General features: G+C 40.8%; 2 protein-coding genes across 2 annotated transcripts in view; both read left to right on the top strand.

The window, feature by feature from the left end:
* LOC127418548 (zinc finger protein 616-like) overlaps positions 1-23200 on the top strand; it is a 137096-nt gene that overhangs the window by 79693 nt on the left and 34203 nt on the right. The gene's annotated exons all lie outside the window — the stretch shown is intronic.
* Positions 7445-23200, top strand: part of LOC127418585 (gastrula zinc finger protein XlCGF57.1-like) — a 70759-nt gene continuing 55003 nt past the window's right edge. The window contains exon 1 of the mRNA XM_051659208.1: positions 7445-7593. The gene's annotated coding sequence lies outside the window, so the exon portion shown is untranslated. The remainder of the gene's footprint in view (positions 7594-23200) is intronic.

Below are 23200 nucleotides of genomic sequence, written 5' to 3'. Positions count from 1 at the left end.
TCCGGTGATGTGAATTAAAACACATCAACTAAAACCTCAGTAAACAGTCAAAGTAAGTTTTTAATACACATTTGAGTGATTTTGAGAACAAAGAGTTCAGTTTACCCAAATTTTAAAATAAAAAATTCTCTCCACAAATGTCTTGTCAAAAATATTCAACCCCCAAAATCAATCATTTGTGGAGCATCCTTTATCCTTAATAACAGCAAATAAATGTTTCAGGTAAGTGTTCTCAGGCTTCGGACACCTCTCTATTAGAAGTTTTACACATTTGTCATGAGCAAAAGCTTCAGGCTCATTGACATTCTTTGGTTTCTGTGCTGCCACTGCTTCCTTGAAATCCCAACAAAGGTTTGCAATGGGATTTTATGATGGACTAAAAGGGCCATTTAAGGACATTCCACGACCTATCCCTGAACCAGATTGTGGACAACTTTGATGTATCCTTGGTGTTGTCTTGCTGGAAAGTCCAGTGATCACCGAGCTTCAGTTTACACACTGAAGGCATCACATTTTTCATGCCAAAATGGCCTGATACCTGAAAGAATCCACGATGTCAGTCACATAGTCAGGATAGCCGTTTCCTGCAGCCACAAAACACCCCCATAACAGGACTGACCCACCTCCATGCTTGACTGTGGGGATGGTGTCGTTCTTGTCATCACCTTGTCATCTTACTCCAGATGTACTGCTGACCCATGGGTCTAAAACTCATTTTCAGTTTAGTGTCATACGTCTATAAAACCTTCTTCCAGGACTCCACAGGTCCTTCCTAATTACTTCTTGAATATTCAAGTCAACATTTCTCTTGGTGAAGTTTTGCTTTCTTCCACACCCCAAGAAGGTTGCTGTTGTACCATATTTAAAAAAAATGTGTGAATGGTGCTGCCAACTTTGACTATTGGAAATTTAAGTGCCTTGGAAATGTACTTTTAGCCATGACCTTTCTTGTGTAATGAAATAATCTCCTCTATTAGCTTTTGAGACAGCTTATTTTTATTTGCATTTTTTGCATAGAAATATATTTTTGCTTATAACGCTAAACTTAAATTTGAAAACTTAAGTGCCATTGCAGATTGATGACTTAATTTTGTTTTAAAACAATTACTTGTGTAGCCTTACATATTTAAGAAACAGCTACATGCAATAGGGGTTGTATAATTATGACATGGCTGTATTTAAAAAAAAATCCTGCTATTTAGAAATATTAGGTTATATATTCACACTATGACTTTGAATGTGTCTCTCAACTGATATAGATGTAAAGTTTAAAAATTCTGGGTCATCAGAAAAGCTTACCTTTGTAAATCCTTACTGTCTTGGGGGGGGGGGGGGAGGGGTTGAATAATTTTGAATGCAACTGTACTTTGTATTCTCTTTGCAACACCATATTCAGGATTGACTGTAATCATAATGTGGCATCGTTGCAAAAACTGACACTTCAAAACAACACCTCAAACAAAAACAAAAAAAGAAACTTTTTGTCAAAGTTGTCTTTGATAATGTTTAAAAATATACAGTGCTGTGAAAAAGTATTTGTTCTGATTTCTTCTGTTTTTGTGTATATCTCATACTAAATTGTTTCAGAAATTCAAACAAAATCTAACATAAAACAAAGGCAATCTGAGTAAACACAAAAAACAGTTTTTAAATGATAATGTTATTTATTGAAGCAAAAACGTTATCCAATACAAACTGGGTCTGTGTGAAAGTATTTGCCCCTTAGTTACTAAATACCCAAATCTATGAAACTGCATTCATAATGGGGTTCAGCTGGACTAGACACACACATGGCTGATTACTGCCAGCCCTGTTCAATCTAATCAAAACCTAAATAGAACTTTTTCAGCTGCGTGAAGTTGGCTAAAAGGTCTCATCCAGTAGCACACAATGCCAAGGTCGAAAGAAATTCCAGAAATGATCAGGAAAAAGGTGATTGAAATACATCAGTCTAGGAAGGGTTACAAAGCTATTTCAAAGGCTCTGGGACTCCAAAGAACCACAGTGAGAGCCATTATCTCCAAATGGAGAAAACTTGGCACAGTAGTGAACCTTCCCAGAAGTGGCCGACCTTACAAATTTCCTCCAAAAGCACAGCGACGACTCATCCAGGAAGTCACAAAAAAGCCAAGGACAGCATCCAAGGAACTGCAGGCCTCTCTTGCATCCGTAAAGGTCACTGTTCATGACTCCACTATCAGAAAGACACTGCCCAAAAATGCCATCCATGGAAGAGTGGCGAGGCGAAAACCACTGCTAACCCAGAAGAACATTAAGGCTCGTCTGAATTTTGCCAAAACACACCTTGATGATCCTCAAACCTTTTGGGAGAATGTTCTGTGGACTGATGAGTCAAAAGTGGAACTGTTTGGAGACAGGAGTCCCGTTACATCTGGCGTAAATCAAACACAGAATTCCACTAAAAGAACATCATACCTACGGTCAAGCATGGTGGTGGTAGTGTGATGGTGTGGGGATGCTTTGCTGCTTCAGGGTGACTTGCAATAATTGAGGGAAACATGAATTCTGCTCTCTATCAGAAAATCCTAAAGGAGAACATCCGGTCATCAGTCCGTGAGTTGAAGTTCAAGCACAACTGGATTATGCAGCAAGACAATGATCCAAAGCATAGGAGTAAGTCCACCTTTGAATGGCTCAAAAGAAGCAAAATTAAAGTTTTGGAGTGGCCTAGTCAAAGACCTGACTTGAACCCGATTGAGATGCTGTGGCAGGACCTTAAATGGGCAGTTCATGCTCGAAAACCCTCCAATGTGGCTGATCTAAAGCAGTTCTGCAAAGAAGAGTGGGACAAAATTCCACCACAGCATTGTGAAAGACTGATCTCCAGTTATCGGAAGTGTTTGGTTGCAGTTGTTGCTGCTAAAAGTGGCACAACCAGCTATTAAGTTTAAGGGGGCAGTTAGTTTTTCACATGGGTGATATAGTTGTTGGATAACCTTTTTACTTCAATACATTTTTTTTATGAAAACTGTATTTTGTGTTTACTCTTGTTGCCTTTGTTTTATGTTATATCTTGTTTGAAGATCTAAAACAATTTAGTATGAAAAAAATACGAAAATAGAAGAAATCAGGGAGGAAAATACTTTTTCACAGCACTGTATCCAAATGCAGAACTTAACTAATAATTTCTAAATAATTATATTTTCTAAAACCATGGATGAATTAGTGATCTCTGCAGCCAGCTATTAAGCTGGGTAATTTCATTTTATCTTGATTTAATTTTTTTGCAGCAGCTGGCAGGATTCTGCCCCAATGCATGAAAATAAATATTTTTCTTCATGCATGATCTTACAAACTTATTTTGAATGTATTAAGTGAAGATAACATAAAATCTGTTATATATAAAAAATTGTGTAATTTAATAATTTAGTGGTAAATAAGGCCTAAATACCAAAAAATCCCCCAAAATGCACAACTTTAGTGTTTTTTACTTTACTGACTTTAGTGGTTACATTTATTTAAAAATAAATAAATAAAAAATGTCCTTGTTTATTGTTTTCGGGTTGAATTTGACCCAAGGAGCTTGAGTGTGATTCTTAAATGAAGAGAGCACAAGGGTTTTAAAAAAATCAAGGCAACATGATGCAATATGATTTCGGAGTCTTAATTGTCCTCAGTATCATTGCTTTTAGTCAATTTGAATGTTCACTAAATGCAAAAATTCTTGTTGAGAGAACTACAAATTTCTTGTTCAGCCAGCTATCAATTAGCAATATGAGAACTGGGCGTTACATTAATATAGCGCTTTTCTGACACTACACTCAATGCGCTTTACATTGTGAACAGGGGACTATCCTCCACCACCACCAGTGTGCATCATCCACCTGGATGATGCGACGGCAGCCATTGAGCACCAGTATGCTCACCACACACCAGCTGTTGGTGGAGAGGAGAGAGAAGAGTGAAATTAATTAATGCATGGGGATTATTAGGAGGCCAATTTGGCCAGGACACTACTACTCCCTACTTCCTACACCCCTACTCTTTAAGAGAAGTTCCCTGGGATTTTCAATGACCACAGAGAGTCAGGACCTCGGTTTGTAACGTCTCTTCCGAAGAACATTTTTACACTATAATGGGGTGTTGGGACCCACACAGGCCGCAGGGTGAGCACCCCCTGCAGGCCTCGCTAACACCCTTTCTAGCATCAACCTTTGTTTTCCCCTGGGGGTCTCCCATCCAGGTACTGACCAGGCTCAACCCTGCTTAGGTTCAGTGGGTAATCAGGTGAGAGCTGCAAGGTGATATGGTTGCTGAGAAGTCATTTTGTCACAATTTACATTTATTAATTTGGCAGATGCTGTTATCCAGAGTAACTTACAAAATGAGCAATGATACAACATAAGCAATTCAACTTGAGACAGTAGTACAAAAAGTGCTACAATACAATGTTTCAATTGCATCAGAAAAGTACGGTCCAAGAATGTCCGGGAAAGTGATTTGGTGCCCCTTTGTGTTATGACAAGGTGCCGCTCATATGCAGACCACAGCCCTTCTGGTGGGGACATAGCTCTGCAGGAATGATTTTAAGTAAGCTGAAGCAGACCCAGTGACTGTTCTGTATGCCAGCATCAGAGCCTTGAACTGATATATGTAGCAACCGCAGCCAGTGTAGTGAGACAAGGATGGGTGTAACATGCACTCTCTTGGGTTCATTGAAGACCAGACAGGCTACTGCATTCTGGATCATTTGCAGAGGCCTATTGCACATGCAGGAAGGCCGGCTAAGAGAGCATTACAGTAGTCAAATCTAGATATGACAAGTGACTGAACAAGAAGTTGTGTAGCATGTTCAGAGAGGAAGGGTCTTCCTAAACCTACATGAGCGGGTTGTTTGAGATGTGGTTGGTGAAATTGAGTTGGTTGTTGATGGTTACCCCTAGATTTCTGACCGTTTCAGATGGTGTTAAATGTAGATTAACCCAGCTGAACAGTGATGTTGTGCTCAGAGTTGGTTGGAAAGCTCTGTCTTCTCTAGTTTTAGTTGAAGGTGGTGTGAAATATTTGGTGGATGTTGGTAAGTTTGGAGGAGGACTACCAGGATGGTGTCCATAAATTTTTTTTTTTTTTTTTAAATCCACATTTTAATCCCAATGTTCATTTATTTGTTCCAGCAGCATAATTAGACATCCCATAAAGATGTTGAACATGTTATTGTATAGAAGTTGTTATCAGCAATAGAAGTTATGATTTCTTGGAAATCATGAGGTATTGGAGGTTATTGGAAGGGAGTGGCTTAAAATAATTGGCATCTAAATTAGGAAAAGGAATATAATACTACAAATAAAACCATTCAGGATACATAAACATATGAAATAATACTGTGAAAACAAAGATCAAACATGGGTAAATAAGCACACAATAAACTAGGAAATAAACTTACAAAGTTATCAATGCAACACTTCCAAAAGAGAAACCCACAAAAGGAACAGGAGCTCACCAGCAACACACAAAGCACGCCAAATGGAGCACTTAAATAGTCCACCAAGGCAATTACACTGACTGGTAACACCTGGTGCTCCAGTGGGTGGAGCTGAAGCAGTGGGTATGAACTAGTGATCAGCTACAGGTGGCAAAGTATTGGTGGCGGAAAAGCACCATAAGCTGGTTTGCCAACTGCCATAAAATGTCAAAGAAGAAGGTGGCAAAGTAAGGCCTCGGCAGAGGTGGGAATTCTCAACAGGTGGTGTTCATTCAGGCTGAGATGTCTGCCAAACAGGCCAAACAGGCTGAAAAGACAAGTAGAGCTGTGTGTCATCGGCGTAGCAGTGGTAAGAAAACCCATGCATTTGAATCATGGGTCCCAATATTGTTGTGTGCACTCAGCGACCACTTTTTTAGGTACACCTGTACACCTACTTGTTCATGCCATTATCTAATAAGCCAACAACCGTACCATGTGGCAGCAGTGCAATGCATAAAATAACGCAAATACGGGTCAGGAGCTTCAATTAGTGTTCACATCAATTATCGGACTGGGGAAAAAATGTGATCTCAGTGATTTTGACCGTGACATGATTGTTGGTGCCAGATGGGCTGGTTTGAGTATTTCTGTAACTGCTGATCTCCTGGGATTTATACACACAACAGTCTCTAGAATTTACTCAGAATGGTGCCAAAAAAAACAAAAAACATCCAGTGAGCGGCAGTTCTGTGGATGGAAAAGCCTCGTTGATGACAGAGCTCAACGGAAAATGGCCAGACTGGTTCGAACTGACAAAGTCTACGGTAACTCAGATAACCGCTCTGTATAATTGTGGTGAGCAGAATATCATCTTTGAATGTACAACATGTCAAACCTTGAGACGGATGGGCAATAACAGCAGAAGACCACGTTGGGTTCGACTTCTGTCAGCCAAGAACATAAAGCTGAGGCTGCAGTGGGCACAGGTTTGCCAAAACTGGATATTTAAAGACTGGAAAAACATTGGCTGGTCTGGTGAATCTCGATTTCTTCTGATTTACACACTTCATAAATTGAAGTTGTGTCTAGTGTTTAATTTGTATTGAATAACATTAGCATGTACATGTAAAATGTAAACATTCACATGATAATGCTTTTTATTTTTTTGCTGAATAGGACACTCCACGCCTCTTGCACAAAGCTTTTAATGTCAGATGAAGACCATTATGTGTTTTCATGCCAGAGTCTACAGTCTCTGAAGCATATTTTATAGGATTGTGCTATTCATTTTTAATTTTTGAAAAGATTTTAAACCGTGTCAGGCCTGAATCAATTTAAGAGCTTTTAGTGAAAATGGATATTAAAAGCATTATAAGTCATAAATCAGTATCCCAAATATTTTAAGTTTTCACATTGAAAATCGCCATAAACAGGCATAAATCACTAACTAACAAACAAATCCACCATTTTCCATTTCTGCAGTATTTATCGCATATAGCCATTACAGTTAGACAGCCTAGTGGAATGAATGCAACATTTACCTTTGTGTGCTTTTAGCTTATTTGATTGACTCAATTAAATTGTACATGGAGTTGACACGGGTAATGACTGCTGACATGTTAGGCATTTTAGTGCATATTGTAAAGCGTTTCCAATAAGTATATTGTTTTACCAACAGTGTTGACATGGCGTCATAGTTGTGCGTTTAATTTCTGTGGTCCATTTCAACACATTTTGGCCGAGGAGAAATAAGTGAATAACGAGTTGTGTAACTTTTATGGTGCTTTTTGTCATTTTGGATTGTAAGTAATTTTATGGAAATGTGCGGCAATGATAAACGTGTGTCTTTTGAGTTCCACAGAAGGAATTCATACATGTTTGGAACAACATCATGACAGAATTGTCATTTTGGGGTGAATTATTCTTTTAAATGTGGTTTCCCAGAGGCTGTTGAATGTGTGCTGTATGAAAGAGAGATTTCAAATCATAGAAACATTCATGTCTTTTATCATGTATTTTAAAGTTGGACAACAGGACTGATTAATCAGATGTTGGGATTTTATTCACTCCAGTCCAGCAGGAGACGGAAATGAAGCAGAAGTTGTTTTAGAAACCGACAGAAAACACCAGAAGAAGATGAAAGAAGAGCTGATGCTTTGAGCAGTTCGGTACGTGATCAATGTGTTTTACATCATCTGTGACATTTATTTTCATTTATACTTTTCTGTCTTTGAAGATGTCTGTAAAAACTATTATATTGTTTTGTGATGCACGCTTTAAATATTTAGTTTCAGGAGAAATAAGCAGAAATATGAGAGTATGATGATTAATTACCGATATATGAGTTCTTTAAATCCAGCGGCTGATTGATAATGAGATCAATGAAGGTGATTATAGGATATATTAGGGGAGAACGGGCACAAAAAAATGCTTTATGGTTTTCTCAAGTTTGTGTCGACTAATACATCTGAATCAAAGTATTTCCCCCTTTTTTTTTATTATTATTATTATATTGGTTTGTTTTAAAAAGACGGGGCACTTTAAGTTCTTTCGCTTCTGCTGTTCACTTCACATTTATCTAATCAGTTTAATAATAATAATAATTCATTACTGGTCATTTAAAGAGGTGAGTAAAACAACTAAAACACTGAAGAACTAGTAGACTTTTACACTTTCTTAATCACTTTATAGTTAAGATTCTCATGTTTATATAAGTCCATTCATCAGCGTGAGATTACTTGATGAACATGTTGTGGCAACCCATTAATAGAGCACTGCGCGCTGAAAGAATAGGAGAAATGCGCATGCGTGTTAGGGATGGGCGGTACCACTTATTTTCTTTTCGATCCGATACCAATAATTTCAAGTCCAAGATCGTTGATACCGATACCAACACCGATACTTCTATTAAATAGATTTTTTTTTTTTTTTTTTTTGCGATTTCTTGGGATAAAACGGGTAATTAAAATATTATTTTTAATCATAATTCAAGTCATTATTATTTTATTTTATTTACATTTGTGAGCCTAAACAGAAAACTGTTAGACTTCTGTTTTGTTTACCCTTACAAAAATTGACCATGGTTTCACTACAGTAACTATAGTTTAACCATGGTATTTAGTTAAACCATAGTTACCACACAATTAACCATGGTTACCACTACAATATTACTGTAGTAATCCCATGGTTAACTATAATTTTTTTAATTACTTAACAACAGTTACACACAATTATAAGAAATGCCACCTTTAGATATGTCGTTATTTAGTGTGAATTTCCTCCAGAAGCTGTTTCTCTGATTTTCTATCAATACCTCTACAAAACACTGATCCCTCGTGTTTGAACGAGTCTTGTGACGGTGCAAGCGCATGTCTGCTTGTGTCTTTCAGCATTTATGCATGTTAAGATAAACAGTAGAAGAAATAGTTCCCATCCTGCACAAGTGTTTGCTAATGTAGTCTAATCCTTTTTATTTCACTTTGAAGCTTATTATTGTTCATGGTAACCAAATAATAATATCCCTATTATTTTATTTATTTATAAAATAAATCTCTTGGGCAGGCGATGTCCACCCTGGTAGTCCTGGAGCACCACCTATGGCTCAACCTGGTCGAGATGAGAGAGGATGACAAGGCACGGTTCCTTGACGCCCCCATTTCCCAGGTCAGCCTGTTCGGCGACACCGTCGAGGACTTCGCCCAACAGTTCTCGGCGGTGAAGAAGCAGATGGAGGCTATACAGCACATCCTGCCCCGGCGCGGCTCAAGACTCCACACCCCTTCTGCTCGTCGCCAAGGCGTCTTCCTGCAGCAACAGCACCGGCTCCGCCACAGCTCGCCGCCACGGCCTGGCCCCGGCGTGGAGCCCACCGCAAAAAGCAGACGCCACCCATATCACAGCCAGCTGCCAACAACCCAAGGAAGGCTTCGAAGCACCCCTGAGACGGGCGACCCAGGGACGAGGAGACCCGCTTCTATGGAGCAGGTGGACAGACCACTCCATCCCTCGGTGTAGGGCCGGGAGGAGAATCATTTGTTTCATTTTTTGCCGCATGCCCAAGAGGCTACGGTACCCAAAACTTCAACAAAAGAGTGGTTTTCTTGTACCCTGGGTCACATGTCATGTGCGCACGGCCGTCATCATGACCACCGTCCCATTTTGGCAGGTTTGGCGCTCCAGCGACGGACCCCCCGCCCCTGTGCGCCCAGCTGTGGCACAAACATACCCACATTGGGTTGGTTCCGATGGACTGCGGGGACGATATTCCTCCTCCACCCTCCTCGACCAATCTTATGGTGGGCGTCAGGAGCCAGTGCTTTGATGTTTCTGGACTCAGCACGCCACGGGGTTCGAGCCCCCTTGATGTGGCGCCTCAGGCTCAGCCCTGCCGCGAGGCCCCACCTGCCGGTACATCCAACGTGATTGTCCCCTTGGTCCCCCTCGCCCGGATTTTGGACGTGTGGCTCGCGCTTTCCTACCCGTCGCGATGGCTGACCCGGACCAGCCGACTCTGCCCGCCCAGGTTCAGCGGCCTCCGGCTTCACCTCGGTGAAGGGCGAGAATGCCGCTACCTTGTGTGCGGAGATCGCTACCCTTCTACTGAAGGGTGCGATAGAGCCTGTCCCTCCGGCCGAGATGAAGAAGGGGTTTTACAGCCCCTACTTCATCATACCGAAGAAAGCCAATTTTGCAGCCAATCTTGGACCTGCAAGTACTGAACCAGGCCTTGCACAGACTCCTGTTCAAGATGCTGACGCAAAAATGCATTTTAGTGAGTGTTCGCGGTGGTAAACCTGAAGGATGCGTACTTCCACGTCTCAGTCTTACCTCGACACAGACCCTTCCTGCGTTTTGCTTTCGAGGGCCGGGCATACCAGTACAAGGTCCTCCCCTTCGTCCTGTCCTTGTCCTCTCGCATCTTCACGAAGGTCACAGAGGCAGCCCTTGTCCCGCTAAGGGAAGTGGGCATCTGCATCCTCAATTATCTTGACGACGGGCTAATCCTAGCTCACTCTTGGGATGTGTTGTGTGCGCACAGGTACCTGGTGCTCATGCACCTCAGCCGACTGAGGTCAACTGGGAAACTCTCCCCAGTTCAGAGCATCTCTTTTCTCAGCTTGGAGTTGGACTCTGTCTCGATGACGGCGCGCCTCACGAACGAGCACGCACAGTCGGTGCTGAACTGTCTGAAGGTGTTCAGACAGAAGACAGCGGTTCCACTGGAACTTTTTCAGAGGCTCCTGGGGCATATGGCATCCGCAGCGGTGGCCACACCGCTTGGGTTGATGCATATGAGACCGCTTCAGCACTGGCTTCAGACTCGAGTCCCGAGATGGGTATGGCGCCGCGGGACACATCTCATGGTCGTCACGCTGATCTGTCACTGCCTCTTCGGCCCTTGGACCGACCTTGCATTTCTATGGGCAGTGGTTCCACTAGAGCAGGTCTCAGCCGCGTTGTGGTTACAACGGATGCTTCCAAGACGGGCTGGGGCGCCTTATGCGTTGGCACATCAACTGCCTCGAGTTGTTGGCAGTACTGCTCGCCCTGCGGAGGTTCTGGCCATTGATCCAGGGCAAGCACGGCGATGGTAGCGTACATCAACCGTCAAGGTGGTCTACGCTCCCGTTGCATGTCACAACTCGCCCGCCGTCTCCTCTTGAGTCAGCAGCACCCCAAGTCGCTGCAAGCCACTCACATCCCGAGCAACCTCAACACCATGGCGGACGCGCTGTCATGACAGGCTGTGCTCGGGAGAGTGGAGACTCCACCCCCAGGTGGTCCAGAGTCGATTCAGTCAAGCACAGTTAGACCTGTTTGCTTCCCAGGAATCCTCCCACTGCCCGCTTTGGTACGCTCTGACCGAGGTATATATGGCGGTATAGACACGCTGGCACACAGCTGGCCCTCGGGATTATGCAAATATGCGTTTCCCCAGTGAGCCTACTTGCACAGACCCTGTGCAAGGTCAGGGATGATGAGGAGCAGGCACCCTACTGGCCTACCCAGACGTGGTTCTCGGACTTCACACTCCTCACAAATTCCACTCTTTCTGGGGAGAAAAAAAGAGGAAAAGAGGCCACGGCTGGGCTATCCTGTCCCTATTTGTTGGGCAGTCGACTTGTTCCCGAAGAACCGTTCGACGCTCATAAGAGCATTGGGGGAAGTTACGTGACGGCCTGGTGCGCTGGCTACGAGGCACACAGCGGTCTGCCTGTCTCGCACCGCCAGTCCACGTAACACAGTTCAGCTAGTTGTGGCATTTTGTATAGGGACCCCTAGTGTCACTACATCAACACAATGTCGAGTGAGTGACAGATAGGGAACGACCTGGTTACTTTCGTGAAGTCCGTTCCCTGATGGAGGGAACGAGACCGTGTGTCCCTCTTGCCACAACACTGAACTACCCGCTGAAATGGCCGGGACCTTGTCTCAGCTCCTCAGCACAAAACCTGAATGAGTGGTTGCATACCAGCTCCTTTTATACCCGTATGTCCGGGAGAGTGGCATACAAATTCCACTCGCCAATTCCCATTGGCCTTTTCTCAAAAAGCAGAGGTGTTTGGGGCTCCCAAGAGTGACCACTAGTGTCACTACATCGACACAACATCTCATTTCCTCCATCAGGGAACTGAGGTTACGAAAGTAACCAGGACGTTTTCTATTGTGAAGCTGAAAAGTGCTGAAGTGTTTATTAAAGCCTTACCTTGAGTGGAAAGCCCAGTTCCCTGTGTCCTCCTTCCTCTCCTGTTGTGAAGTGCGTTACATCCAACTTTAGAGCTTTCTTTTTTTTATTCCTTCCTTGACCGCTGCCTTCTACTATCAAGATGAGGTTTTTGGCATCCCAGATGAGCCTGTTCTCAAGTTTTGTTTGCAGGGATAGTCACTTATGTTGCAAACTCTTGTGTTGTTTCTTTTCCTCCATTGTGTGAACCATCTCCTTTGAAATCAATGCATTCACAGTATGGCTGCAGCTAACGATTATTTTGATAATTGATTAATCTAATGATTATTAGAACAATTATTTGGTGACTGCAATGATTAATCATTAGCGTTGAACCAATTATTCAGCTTGTGCCCCGACTTAAAAGGTTGTACGAAACGTGCTTACTAACAATAAAGAGGACAAAATCATCTTTTACAAGTGCCTCTAAATGGCATTAACTGAATTAGGGAAAAAAATACTTAAGTTTAATTCAGTAAGAAATTCACTGCAAAAAAAATCCTATTGTTATCAAGTGTTTTTGTCTTGTTTTCCATTTAAAATAGTCTAAAAATCCTTAAAACAAGATACATTTACTTGAGAAGCAACATATTAAATATTTAGACTTGCTTTCAGAGAATATATTTTAAATAAGTGTATTTTGTCTGTGTATTTTTTTTCACTTGGTTATACTTCTGTGAGTGCAGAAAAGACAAAATATACTTATATTCAAGATCTATTCTCTAAAAGCAAGTCTAAATATCTTATATGCTGCTTCTCAGGTCAATGCATCTTTTTAAGGATTTTTAGATATTTTAAAATATTAGTATTTTTAATATTATATTCAACATTCTCAGATAACAATTTTGTCTTCAGCAGAATAGCTGCTAAAGTAAATGTACGTTGTTTTAAATGAGTTTTTTATATTGGAAAACAAGCCAAAACAAAAACGAATCAAAAAACGTATTTTGTTGCAGTGTATAATGGGGTGAAGACTACCCTTTCGCACCTTTCTGTTCACTTCAGTCCATCTTTATCTCACAAAAAAACAAACTCTCTTGTATTAATAAAGCTGCGTATTGCCAATTTTCTTCATAAGAAATGCCCAGTGACGCACACATTATGATTCAGTAAGTCTTGAGTCATCACGTTATAATCTAGCTGCATTAAGCACGTGCGCTCGAGGGACGAGCGTCCTGTGACAGAGTGTACATCAGCCGGTGCAGTTTCAATCTCTCCCCCTTAGATCAGGTCACTTCACGCTCACAGAAGAGGCGCTGACCACACAGAGAAATGCCAGTTTCAGAGTTTGTAGTTGTTTACATGATCTGCTTCCGTATTATTTGAACTTTAATAAAGCTATAATGCATTAGATATAACTGCATTAAAGATTTAATGCCAGGGTGTTTCCTTTTAAAGATCTCCTGCTCCACTTATTCCACAATTAGAGTGCTTCTGTATTTACTTATTTTGTATTTTTGCATTATAATTCCCTCATACTTTGCGATCTACATCACCTGAAGCTGTTTGGGAAGTTTAGAGTGCATCTGGACTGTGATCTGTGTAATTCTTCCTCTTCTCAGTCAGACACGAGTTGCAGTGCTGCTCTCGCGCGTCATCATTAGAGTTTAATGTGATCATGTTATGTTAAATGAAAGCAAACGACTATTCGACAGACAATTTTTTTTTTTTTTTTGTCGACATTGAGCCCTAATTCACAGCACTCTGACACAGCGTACGGTGTACAACATTGAACGCATGACCGAATTGAGTCATTACTACCAGTACTGGTACTTTTGACGTCACTACATAAAACTTTATTAATATAATGTAAAGAGAAACACACTGAAGTTGTTGTTGCAAAAATGCAATTTGGTTATTGGAGCATACCTGCCGTGTTGCCCAAACATACAACAATGTTGCCGCAATGAATATAGGGCTCACAACGTTATTTGGTACGTCACTGTGACCTTTATGGTCCGGTCAGGTTAAATCATCACAACATAAATTGTTAGCTGGGTTAATATAATGCTAAAGAAACACTGATAGCACACGTACATCACCCAAACATCTATTTAATGTGCGTTTTCATCTGGAAGACACATCATATCATTGTGCGGAAATTTCTAAGCCATGTGTGTTACAAGCCTTGTGTAGTTTGTGCCCTGTTCTCCCATATATATATATAGTATATATATACACACACACAGTGCTGTGAAAAAGCACTGATTTCTTCTATGTTTGTGTATTTTTCATACTAAATTGTTTTAGATCTTCAAATGAGATATAACATAAAACAAAGGCAACCTGAGTAAACACAAAATAAAATTTTCAAATATATATACACTGGTGGCCAAAAGTTTGGACTAATGTACAGATTTTGTCTTATGGAATGAAATTGGTACTTTTATTCACCAAAGTGGCATTCAGATGATCACAATGTATAGTCAGGACATTAATAACGTGAAAAATTACTATTACAATTTGAAAAAAAAATTTCAGATCTTCTTAAACTTCTTCAAAGAGTTCTCATCAAAAAATCCTCCACGTGCAGCAATGACAGCTTTGCAGATCCTTGTTATTCCAGCTGTCAGTTTGTCCAGATACTCAGGTGACATTTCACCCCACACTTCCTGTAGCACTTGCCATAGATGTGTCTGTCTTGTCGGGCACTTCTCACACACCTTACAGTCTAGCTGATCCACAAAAGCTCAATGGGGTTAAGATCCATAACACTCTTTTCCAATTATCTGTTGTCCAATGTCTGTGTTTCTTTGCCCACTCGAACCTTTTCTTTCTGTATTTCTGTTTCAAAAGTGGCTTTTTCTTTGTAGTTCTTCCCATAAGGCCTGCACCCCTGAGTCTTCTCTTTACTGTTGTACATGAAACTGGTGTTGAGCGGGTAGAATTCAATGAAGCTGTCAGCTGAGGACATGTGAGGCGTCTATTTCTCAAACTAGAGACTCTGATGTACTTATCCTCTTGTTTAGTTGTACATCTGGCATTCCACATCTCTTTCTGTCCTTGTTAGAGCCAGTTGTCCTTTTGTCTTTGAAGACAGTAGTGTACACCTTTTGTATGAAATCTTCTGTTTTTTGGCAATTTCAAGCATTGTATAGCCTTCATTCCTCAACAATGATTGACTGATGTGTTTCTAGAGAAAGCTGTTTCTTTATGACTATTTTTTTACCTAATATACATTAAGACATGCCAGTCTATTGCATACTGTTGCAACTCAAAAACAAACACAAAGACAATGTTAATCTTCATTTAATGGACCAAATAGCTTTCAACTGTGTTTGATATAATGGCAAGTGATTTTCTAGTACCAAATGATCAATTTAGCATGATTACTCAAGGATAAGGTGTTGGAGTGATGGCTGCTGTCTAGATTTGATCAAAAATTACTTTTTTCAAATAGTGATGGTGCTGTTTTTTACATCAGTAATGTCCTGACTATACTTTGATCAGTTGAATGCCACTTTGGTGAATTAAAGTACCAATTTCCTTCCGAAACAGCAAAATTTGTACATTATTCCAGACTTTTGGCTGCCAGTATATATTTTTTTATCGAAGCAAAAACTAACTGCCCCCTTAAACTTAATATCTGGTTGTGCCACCTTTAGCAGCAACAACTGCAACCAAACACTTCCAATAACTGGAGATCAGTCTTTCACAATGCTGTGGTGGAATTTTGTCCCACTCTTCTTTGCAGAACTGCTTTAGATCAGCCACATTAGAGGGTTTTTGAGCATGAACTGCCCATTTAAGGTCCTGCCACAGCATCTCAATCGGGTTCAAGTTAAGACTTTGACTAGGTCACTCCAAAACTTTAATTTTGCTTCTTTTGAGCCATTCAAAGGTGGACTTACTCATATGTTTTGGATCATCATCTTGCTGCATAATTCAGTGGCGCTTGAACTTCAACTCACAGACTGATGACCGGACGTTCTCCTTTAGGATTTTCTGGTAGAGAGCAGAATTCATGTTTCCCTCAATTATTGTAAGTCACCCTGAAGCAGCAAAGCATCCCCACACCATCACACTACCACCACCATGCTTGACCGTAGGTACGATGTTCTTTTTGTGGAATTCTATGTTTGATTTACGCCAGATGTAACGGGACCCCTGTCTTCCAAACAGTTCCTTTTTCAACTCATCAGTCCACAGAACATTCTCCCAAAAGCTTTGAGGATCATCAAGGTGTGTTTTGGCAAAATTCAGACGAGCCTTAATGTTCTTCTGGGTTAGCAGTGGTTTTCACCTCACCACTCTTCCATGGATGGCATTTTTGGGCAGTGTCTTTCTGATAGTGGAGTCATGAACAGTGACCTTTACGGATGCAAGAGAGGCCTGCAGTTCCTTGGATGCTGTCCTTGGCTTTTTTGTGATTTCCTGGATGAGTCGTCGCTGTGCTCTTGGAGGAAATTTGTAAGGTCAGCCACTTCTGGGAGGGTTCACTACTGTGCCAAGTTTTCTCCATTTGGAGATAATGGCTCTCACTGTGGTTCTTTAGAGTCCCAGAGCCTTTGAAATAGCTTTGTAACCCTTCCCAGACTGATGTATTTCAAACACGTATTCCCTCATAATTTCTGGAATTTCTTTCGACCTTGTCATAGTGTGCTACTGGGTGAGACCTTTTAGCCAAGTTCTGTTAAGGCGTTGATTTCATAGAACAGGGCTGACAGTAATCAGCCATGTGTGTGTCTAGTCCAGCTGAACCCCATTATGAATGCAGTTTCATAGATTTGGGGATTTAGTAACTAAGGGGGGCAAATACTTTCACACAGGCCCAGTTGGTATTGGATAACTTTTTTGCTTCAATAAATAACATTATCATTTAAAATTTAAAACTGTATTTTGTTTACTCAGATTGCCTTTTGTTTTATGTTAGATTTTGTTGGAATTTTTGAAACAGTTTAGTATGAGATGTACACAAACAGAAGAAATCAGAATGGGGGCAAATACTTTTCCACAACACTGTATTTACAGGCTTGGAGAGTAACGGAACACTTGTAACAGCGTTACATAATCAGATACAAAAAATTTGTAACTGTAATCTGTTAGTTACGTAAAAACTCAACGTATTCAGATTACAGACATTTGGTAAAAATTGGGATTACTAGCAGGATTAAAATTTTCAGTATATATATAAAAAAATAAACAAAAGATCCTCCTGACATAAAAGTATAAAGACTGCTGCCTGCTTTATAGTGGATATGATCAGATGCGCGCTGGAGATCACTTCTGGTTCTCTCTCGTGAATCATGATTTGGTCAAACCATTAAAAGTGCTGTTTTATCACAATGGCCACTGGAGGACTATTATAACTTTTGTGGAAATTCTGACAGTCTTGTCTCTTCAATGGAGAAAAGGGAAAAAGTTCAGTGCAATTTACCTTCCAGCGATGAAAATTTTTCTTCCCTTTTCTCCCCAATTTGGAATGCCCAATTCCCAATGCGCTCTAAGTCCTCGTGGTGGCGTAGTGACTCGCCTCAATCCGGGTGGCGGAGGACGAATCTCCGTTGCCTCCGCGTCTGAGACTGTCAATTTGCACATCTTATCATGTGGCTTGTTGAGGCTATTCTCCGCGGCATCCATGCACAACTCATCACGTGCCCCACCGAGAACTAACCACATTATAGCGACCACGAGGAGGTTACCCCATGTGACTCTACCCTCCCTAGCAACCGGGCCAATTTGGTTGCTTAGGAGACCTGGCTGGAGTCACTCAGCACGCCCTGGGTTCGAACTCGCTACTCCAGGGGTGGTAGTCAGCGTCAGTACTCGCTGAGCTACCTAGGCCCAATAATGTATTGTTAAAAAAGTTCAAAAGTATGGTTTTTAGGGTGAAATCCTGACAAATGTAATCTTCCTACATTCTGTGAGTTTTAAAAAAAGTAAATCAAGACACTAAAAAGATTTAAATCTATTTTGATCTATTCTTTAAAACAAGATGACAGGCACTGGAGGCATTAATAATGATGAAGATAGCCTGTGATCTGCCTATTGCAGTCGGAAGTTAATGAATGGTCAGTGCCAATTAGTCTACATGCTAACTGCAATACATGGCAGAATTCAACTTTGTAGTGTTTTTGAATCTGAGGTATATCCTGTCAGATTTTTTTAAATGTTAACCAAGACATAATTCGGTTCATCTGTTCTAACTGTATTTGCTTGATGAGAAAAGAAACTCTTTTCTGTAACAGATAGAGAACATTAAAAATGCGGAGTTGTTCTACATTTGACATTTTTGAACATATTCTGTTTTCCTATTAAAGAGGCAATGTCCCTGTTTTTCATGTTTTTTTTTTCTTATATATAATAATAGCTACATCACTCATAACATTTTCAAACACGCTTTGTTTGCATTCAGAAGGTATGATTAAAAGTCATCGAGAACGTATTGCTTTTCTCTTGACTTTATTCACAAATGCGATCTTGAGGTAATCAAAAAGTGATATGATTACTTATCAAGATAACTGAATTATGTTACTGATTACATTTTACTAAGTAGACAGTATTTGTAACAGATTACATTTTAAAAGTAACCCTAACCCTGTATATGTATTTAAATGTGTGTGTGTGTGTGTATACAGTTGTGCTCAAAAGTTTGCACACCCTTGGAGAATTGGTAATATATGTACCATTTTTAAAGAAAACATGAGTGAGCAGGCAAAACACATTTCTTTATTTCTTATGGGATTCATATTCAACTGTAGGTTATAACAGAATGGCACAATCATAAAACAAAACATGGCAACAAAGAAAAAATTACCCCTGTTCAAAATTCTGCATACCCTTAGTTCTTAATACTGTGTATTGCCCCCTTTAGCATCAATGACAGCGTGCAGTCTTTTGTAATAGTTGTCTATGAGGCCCTAAATTCTTGCAGGTGGTATAGCTGCCCATTCGTCTTGGCAAAATGCCTCCAGGTCATGCAAAGTCTTTGGTCGTCTTGCATGAACCGCACGTTTGAGATCTCCCCAGAGTGGCTCGATGATATTAAGGTCAGGAGACTGTGATGGCCACTCCAGAACCTTCACCTTTTTCTGCTGTAACCACTGGAGAGTCAACTTGGCCTTGTGCTTAGGGTCATTGTCGTGCTGGACAGTCCAAGAGCGTCCCATGCACAGTTTTCGTGCAGAAGAATGCAAATTGTCTGCCAGTATTTTCTGATAACATGCTGCATTCATCTTGCCATCAATTTTCACAAGATTCCCCATGCCTTAAGAGCTCACACACCCCCAAAACATCAGTGAGCCACCACCATGCTTCACAGTGGGGATGGTATTCTTTTCACTATAGGCTGTGTTGACCCCTCTCCAAACATAGCGCTTATGGTTGTGACCATAAAGCTCTATTTTGGTCTTGTCACTCCAAATTACAGTGTGCCAGAAGCTGTGAGGCGTGTCAAGGTGTTGTCGGGCATATTGTAACTGGGCATTTTTGTGGCATTGGCGCAGTAAAGGCTTCTTTCTGGCAACTCAACCATGCAGCTCATTTTTGTTTAAGTATCGTCATATTGTGCTCCTTGAAACAACCACACCGTCTTTTTCCAGAGCAGCCTGTATTTCTCCTGAGGTTACCTGTGGGTTTTTCTTTGTATCCTGAACAATTCTTCTGGCAGTTGTGGCTGAAATCTTTCTTGATCTACCTGACCTTGGCTTGGTATCAAGAGATCCCTGAATTTTCCACTTTTTTTTTTTTATTTTTTATAAAATGTTTTTATTGATTCCTATATTAACACATACAAGCAAGAACATATACAAACAGAATCAATACTTAACCCCTCTATTACTACACCCCCCCCCATCCTACCCAAAACAACATCCCAGTGGTCCCACATAATTATAGACACACAAAAACAAATATTAAAAAATAAAATAATTAATAAAATATAATTATTCACACACATAACTTCTACATCTCTCTCTCCACTGTCCCTCCCCGAGAGCCCTCCAAAAATGCCAAATATTTGCCCCACTTTTCCAACAAGTCCAAATTACCCAATCCTCTAGATACCCCTTTTTCAAACACTGCCACCCTCCCCATCTCTGTACACCACTCTAGAAATGATGGTGCTCCGTTTGACTTCCAACCCCTTAAAATGACTTGTCTGCCAATCATAACACTTGTTAAAACCCAATTTTTTTATAAATTTGTCCCCCAAATTTATGACAGCTCTGTCACCCAGAATACAAAGTCTGGGGCAAAGCAAAACTTGAGTGCCCAAAACGTCAAAAAAATAGCTCTGCACCTTCATCCAAAAATCTTGAATCTTAACACAACCCCAAAAGGCATGAGTTGTGTCTCCAACTTCTGATTGACAACACCAGCAGTGGGGTGTGTTTTTAAGACCAAGCCTATATAATCTAGAGGGGGTCCAGTAAAATCTATGTAGAATCTTAAATTGCATAAGGCGAACCCTTGCATCTCTAGATGCAGACTTGACATTTTTTAGAATCCTAGTCCACACTTCTTCCTCCAATACCAAATGCAAATATTTTTCCCATAATCTCTTGATAGAAGCTAAAGCTCCATCCCCCAGACTCCGAACCAGCAGGGAGTAATACACTGATGCCTCATGACCTTTTCCAAAAGCAGTAATCACCTCTCCCAAAGCATCTACTGGGGGGGGGGGGGGAAGTGTGCTACTCCTAAAAATAGTACAGAGCATGTGGCGCAGCTGTAAATACCTATAAAACTGAGATCTGGGAATCCCAAAATGATGACCCAGATTCTCAAAAGATCTCAATACTCCACTCTCATACAGGTCGCCGAGTGTAACAACCCCTCTCACAATCCACTCTGACCAACAGAAAGGGGACTTATTGATACATAATTTGGGGTTCAGCCATATGCTTGAGGCAACATTTAAATAAACGTCTGAATTAAATACTCTGGCCACTCTTGTCCAAATCATGTGCAAACGTGAATTAACGGGGTGTGACTTAACTTCTCCGGTTAGTTTAATAGAAAGACTTTGCAATGGTGAAATAAGGGCAAGGACTTCCTGTTCAGTAGAAAACCAGGGAGGGGCTCTTTCAGGTGGAAGCGACCAATGAGCCAAATGCCTGAGACCGAACGCATAATAATAAAACAAAATCTTGGGTATGCCTAGCCCACCTTTGTCAGTCAGCCTATGTAATTTATTGAAATGTAGTCTGGGACATTTACCATTCCAAATGAAGGACTTCGCTGTGTTATCAAATTGCTTAAAATAAGAGAGGGGAACATCTACCGGGAGAGACTGTAGCAAGTAGTTGAATTTTGGAATACAATTCATTTTAATAACATTAATCTTCCCAATCATCGATAAATGTAATGAAGCCCATCTGTCCACATCGCTCGAAAACCTTTTTATTAAAGGGTCAAAATTAACTCTAACTAAATTAGACAAATTTGCTGGGAATAAAATACCCAAATACTTAATGTCCTGTTTGGGCCACTGAAAGGCACCCGGCTGGAAAGCCGTTACTGGGCAGTATGCTGTCAGAGCCAAAGCTTCGGATTTAGACCAATTGACTTTGTATACTGAGAATTTGGAAAAGGAGTTAATAATTCTGTGGAGGGCAGGCATAGATCTAGTGGGGTCGGAGACGAATAATAAAATATCATCTGCGTAAAGCAGAAGCTTATGTGCCATACCTCCCGCCTCCACCCCTGGAAAATCATCCTCCTTTCTTATCGTAACTGCTAATGTTTCCAGGGCAAGACAGAACAATAATGGGGAAAGAGGGCAACCCTGCCGAGTGCCCCTATCCCGAGTAAAATAATCTGAAATTAGTCCATTTGTTTGTACCGCTGCAACAGGGTGTCTATAAAGTAACTTAATCCAACCAATGAATGTACTCCCGAACCCATACATTTCAAAAATCTTAAAAAGAGAATCCCATTCTACCATATCAAACGCCTTTTCGGCATCAAGTGAGATGGCAGCGACCGGAGACTGATCATTCGCTACTGACCACATGATATTAATGAAACGCCTGATGTTATCAGAAGAGCTACGGCCTCGAATAAACCCCTCCTGATCTATATGTATAAGAGATGTCATAACCTTACTTAAACGATTAGCCAAAATTTTGGACAAAATTTGTACATCTAGCTGGATCAGGGAAATTGGTCGGTAACTTTTACACACACACGGATCTTTGTCCTTTTTAAGAATCAGACTGATCTGGGCTTGTGTCATGGTTGGCGGAAGCTTTCCATTCTTTAATGATTCCGTATAAACTTCTAACAAAAGTGGGGCCAGTTCTGTAGCATAAGATCTAAAAAATTCAGCAGCAAAACCATCCGTCCCTGGAGCCTTGACAGTAGGTAGGGACTTAATTACCTCGTCAAGTTCCTCCAACGTTATCTCAGAATCAAGACAATTTCTTTGCTCAGTCGTCAGTTTAGGAAGTTTTAATGGTTCCACAAAGTTTCTAATATCTTCATCAGTAGACGAAGATGTAGAACTATAAAGATCAATATAGAATTCTTTAAAAGCATTATTAATATCAGTGGCTGAGGTAAATATTTCACCACCAGCAGATTTCACTGAGGGAATAGTAGAAAAAGACTCTCTCTGCTTTATATATCTAGCCATAAGCTTCCCTGCTTTGTCCCCTGACTCAAAGTATGACTGTCTTGCCCTGAATAACCAAAACTCCACTTTCCGCAACAAAATAGTATTATATCTGTATTTCAATCTAGTCAATTCTCTGAGGCCATCAGACGACACTCTGCACTTCAGCTCTGCCTCTGCACTTTTAATATTCTCTTCAAATTCCACAAGTTCTCGTGCTTTGTATTTTTTGATGAATGAGACATACTGTATTATCTGACTCCTAATAACTGCTTTAAGTGCCTCCCAAGCCACGCCCACAGAGGATACTGAGGACCAGTTGGTCTCCATATAAACATTGATTTCGGTCTTTAACATTTGTTGGAAATAAGGATTTTGTAAAAGGGATACATTAAAGCACCAACTATATGATTTGTTTTTCTCCGTATGTGGCAACACCTCTAAACTCACCAAGGCGTGATCTGAGACTAAGATTTTTCCAATTGAGCAATCAACA

The sequence above is a fragment of the Myxocyprinus asiaticus genome, chromosome 28 (assembly GCF_019703515.2).
Source record: "Myxocyprinus asiaticus isolate MX2 ecotype Aquarium Trade chromosome 28, UBuf_Myxa_2, whole genome shotgun sequence".
NCBI classification, from domain to species: Eukaryota; Metazoa; Chordata; class Actinopteri; order Cypriniformes; family Catostomidae; genus Myxocyprinus; species Myxocyprinus asiaticus.
This window is presented reverse-complemented; position numbering and strand designations above follow the sequence as displayed.